Raw genomic sequence first — 5000 nt, 5'->3', positions numbered from 1 at the left:
GTGTCGCAACTCTCTCTCTCTATGGCTCTGGTGTGTGTGTGTGGTGTGTGTGTATAACTGCTATGATCTGTGTAACTGTAAGCGGGGTTACGGTCTAGGAACTCTCTGTGAGTCCTGAAGCTGAACTTCTGCTGATGAAACTGTAAACTATCTTCAGTAAAACTTTTCTTCAGTTGATTATAATTCTTACTCTGGGTCTTCCCTCAAACATCTGGTCCTCGGCTCCTCCACTGTTCCTCTCTAACACATGATAATGTGAATGTTTTCCAGTCGGAAATCCCTCCAAGCCGATGTGCTTCTGCTGGGAATGTGTTTACAGACTCGTGGGTTTCTTCGACCTTACCTTTCATAGTCAGTGAAGAAGCGTAATGATGTTGATGGTCTGATGATCACAGGAGAACAAGAGCTTGAGTCCAGCTTATTCAAACGTTCATAAATCCTCCTCGGATGGCAGGGTCGCATTATAAACATTTCCATTTCGTGGCGTTGGATGAGTTTGTGTTCTCTACAGAAAAACACTCGAGTCAAGTGTCACATGAGGTGTTGAGCTGAACCTTCTGACGTCTGCGGTCTCATACCTGTCCGAGTCCCACAGCACAAACCCAGATCAGGATCAGTGATGTTGTCTGATCTATGATCATACAGCGATACATACAGCTTCACTGATTACTGTATGATGGGAACGGTCAGCTAGTTTTGACACACTCTCCTCCAGTGCAGAGGACTTTCTGTTCATGTTTATATGCATCTGAACTCACTGTAAATATTGTGAATGGAATGGCTGCTTCTTTTGGAAAATAAAATTATAAAATTAAAAATAAATTAGATGACATTAGATCATAGTAAAGGAAGCGGCTGGTGGCGAGGGTGTTCTGTGTGGTTGCTAAGGTGTTCTGTGTGGTTGCCAGGGTGTTGATGGGATGTTCTGTGTGGCTAGGATATTGCTAGGGTGTATGTGTGGTTGCTGTTTGTTACTAGACTTTTCTGTATGGATGTGAGGGTGTTGCTAAGGTGTTTTATGTGGTTGCTAGAGTGTGGTTGCTAGGGTGTTGCTAAGGTGTTCATTGTGGTTGCCAGGGTGTTGCTGGAATGTTTTGTGTAGCTAGAATGTTGCTAGGGTGTATGTGTGGTTGCTGTTTGTTGAGTGTTCTGAAGGCTTATAGATGCTAGGATGTTGCTAGGGTGTTCTATGTAGTTACCATGGTGTTGCTAGGGTGTTTTGTGTTGCTAGGATGTTACTAGGGTGTACGTGTAGTTGCTGTTTGTTGCGAGAGTGTTCTGTTATGGATGCTAGGGTGCAGCTAAGGTGTTATGTGGGGTCGCTAGTGTGTTATGTGTGGTTGTTGGGTGTTGCTAGGGTGTTCTGTGTGGTTGCTAGGGTGTTGCTGAGAAGTTCTTTGTAGATATGTTGCTACTAGGGTGTATGTGATATTTGTTGCTAGAGTTTTTTATAAGGTTGAGAGGGTGTTGCTAATGTGTTCTATGTGGTTGCTAGAGTTTTCTCTGTGGGTGAGAGGGTGTTGCTAAGGTGTCTATGTGGTTGCTAGAGTGTTGTTAAGGTGTTCTATGTGGCTAGGATGTTGCTAGGGTGTGTGCGTGTGTGGTTGCTGTTTGTTGTTAGAGTGTTCGGGATGGATGCTAGGGTGCAGCTGAGGTGTTCTGTGTGGTTGCTAGGGTGTTGCTAAGGTGTTCTATTTGGTTGCTTGAGTGTTGCTAGGTTGTTCTATGTGGTTGCTAGTGCGTTCTGTGTGGTTACTAGGTGTTGCTAAGGTGTTCTATGTGGTTGCTAGAGTGTTGCTAGGGTTTTCTGTGTGGCTAGGGTTTTGAAAGGACGTTCTGTGTGGCTAGGTGGCTAGGGTGTTGCTAGGGTGTTCTGTGTGGCTAGGGTTTTGAAAGGATGTTCTGTGTTGCTAGGGTGTTGCTAGGGTGTTCTGTGTGGCTAGGGTTTTGAAAGGATGTTCTGTGTGGCTAGGGTTTTGAAAGGATGTTCTGTGTGGCTAGAGTGTTGCTAGGGTGTTGCTAGGGTGTTCTGTGTGGCTTGGGTTTTGAAAGGATGTTCTGTGTGGCTAGGGTGTTGCTAGGGTGTTCTGTATAGTAACTAGGTGTTGCTAAGGTGTTCTATGTGGTTGCTGGAGTCTACGGTCGGTTTCTGTTCCACTTTATCCTGGATATTTCATATGATCTATTTATACAGCCACAATGTTCCCACATCACAGGGATCAGAGTCAGAATACGGAAATCTCATGATCCGTAAGAGGCTGTTCCCTGTGTCACATTAAAGTTTAAAAGCTCTTGTTCAGTGTGTCATGATCCCAAACCTTCTAAAGTGGAGGGATAAATCGAAACAGACTTGAGGGCCCTTAAAGGAATGTTCCTGGTTTAATCCGAGTTAAACTCTTTCTTTCAACAGCGTTTGTGATATGTTAGCAATGTTAAGGCAGGGTTATTATTGTCAACTAAAACTAAAACCATAAAAAAATAAAATTAATTACTTGAAATAAAATTAATGTTAACTAAAATAAAATAAAATCTAAGAAATATATTATAAAAATATATTTTAATTTGTGTCTGTGTGTGTGTGTGTGTGTGTGTGTGTGTGTGTGTGTGTGTGTGTGTGTGTGTGTGTGTGTGTGTGTGTGTGTGTGTGTGTGTGTGTGTGTGTGTGTGTGTGTGTGTGTGTGTGTGTGTGTGTGTGTGTGTGTGTGTGTGAACATCTGAAATGCACCGACATACTTTCAGGCTTTCACTCTCATGAATACACGATTCGTGCATCTATGCATAACACAAACACATGCATAAACACACAACTAGAGCTTCCTATAACCATAATCACACGCATCCACTCTGCAGAACCACAGGGAAATACACTTCTCTCTCCTCCGTCTGCCAGACACTCCAGCTGAGAGATAATTGGAGGAAACAGGCAGAGTCGTACAGTGACTCCAGGTTCAGCTGCTTCTCTCGGGAGAGCGCTTGCTGTGTTACGAGCTGTTAAAGCTGGACAGTGACTGACGGCTGTGGGAGTGTGAGAGTGATTCGCCTGTTAGCAGCGCTTGCATCATCGCATGCCTTTGATTCTGTGGCTCAGTGTTTGTCCAGGGCTTTAGCTGGATATCAGTTTCACACCGCCGAGGGAAAACATGTTTACTCTCTAGACCAGGAGTTTCACACTGGGGGCCGCAAAAGAGTGCCAGGGGTCCACGGCACAGTTTAGAGGAAAACGCTACATTTTACACTATAAAAAATGCAAAAAATAAATAAATGGTAAAATAAGATTCAAATGAAAAAGTAAATGCAGAACATTTTATTAAAATAAGTAAACTAATTATTAAATAAATAAAATGATATTGAAATAAATAATTAAATAAAAATTTGAATAAAGTAAATACCTATAGATTAAAACAAGTCAGCTAATGATTAAATAAATTATCAGATTAAAATAAGTAAACTAATGGTTTGATAAATAAAAATTAGATTAAAATGAATTAAACAAAATTAATGATGAATAGAAAAAAGGGAAAAAAGGAAATTAAATTATATAATATTTTTGATAAAATAAATATTCAGTTATATTTTTTATTGAAGTAAATACATGCAATTACATTAAAATAAGTAATCAAATGATTAAATAAAAATACGATTATGAATAATTAAATCAAAATGATTAAGTGAATTAGATGCATTAAAATAAGTAAATAAATTTTGTCACAAGAAGTAAACTAATAAATAAATATTTTTTTATTAAAATAAAGAAATACACATTTAAATAAACTAAATAAAAATTATAAAAATAAATAATTAAATAAAACATTATTAAAGTAATAGTCAAGTCAAGTTTATTTGTATTGCGCTTTTCACAATACAGATTGTACCAAAGCAGCTTCACAGTATTAAATAAAAATAATACAACAAAGTTTGTTTCAAGAGGAATTTATTGATTGATCAAATTAAATTAAATATCCCCAAAATATCCCCAACTGAGCAAGCCAAAGGCAACAGTTGCAAGGAACCGAAAAACTCCATCAAGTGACCTAATGGTGTCCTAAAACTCCATCAGGTGACCTAATGGAGAAAAAAAACCTTGGGAGAACCCAGGCTCAGTCGGGGGCCAGTTCTCCTCTGGCATTTATGAGCTAGAGGCCGGATTGTAGTTTGAACTGTGGGATTATATGAATGCCTGGCTGAAGAGATGCGACTTTAATCTAGTTTTAAACTGGGAGAGCGAGTCTGAGCAACGAACAGTATCAGGAAGACTATTCCAGAGTTTTGGAGCCAAATGTGAAAATGCTCTCCCTCCTTTGGTGGTTCTGGATATCCTAGGTATGACCAAAAGCCTTGAATTTAGTGATCTTAAAGAGCGCGATGGATTATAGGGCGATAGAAGATCCGTTAAATAGACTGGAGCTAAGCCGTTTAGGGCTTTATAAGTCAGTAGCAATACCTTGTAATTAATACGAAACTTTATAGGTAACCAATGCAGTGATGATAAAATCGGTGTTATATGATCATATTTTCTTGATCTCGTAAGAACTCTAGCGGCGGCATTTTGGACTAACTGTAGCTTGTTTATTGAGGATGCAGGACAACCAGCTAATAAAGCATTACAGTAATCCAGTCTCGAGGTCATGAATGCATGAACTAACTTTTCTGCATCAGAAACTGATAGCATATTACGTAGCTTAGCAATGTTTCTAAGGTGGAAAAAGGCTGTTTTTGTAACATATGAAATATGATTTTCAAAAGACAGGTTGCAATCGAGTATAACACCCAGGTCTTTTACTGTAGAGGATAAAGTAACAGGACATCCTATGATGTTAAAGTTGTATTGTGCGAGGTTTTGTGGGCGATTTTTTGAACCGATAAGTATTACCTCTGTCTTGTCTGGATTTAATAAAAGAAAATTACGGGTCATCCAATCTTTTATATCTTTAACACACTCTGTCAATTTGGAAAATTTTGCGTTTTCATCCAGCCGTGATGAAATATATATTTGAGTGTCA

The sequence above is a fragment of the Leuciscus leuciscus genome, assembly GCF_965113295.1.
Source record: "Leuciscus leuciscus genome assembly, chromosome: 22".
In the NCBI taxonomy this organism is placed as follows: Eukaryota; Metazoa; Chordata; class Actinopteri; order Cypriniformes; family Leuciscidae; genus Leuciscus; species Leuciscus leuciscus.
The sequence above is the reverse complement of the archived record's forward strand: the minus strand, read 5'-3'. Positions refer to the sequence as shown.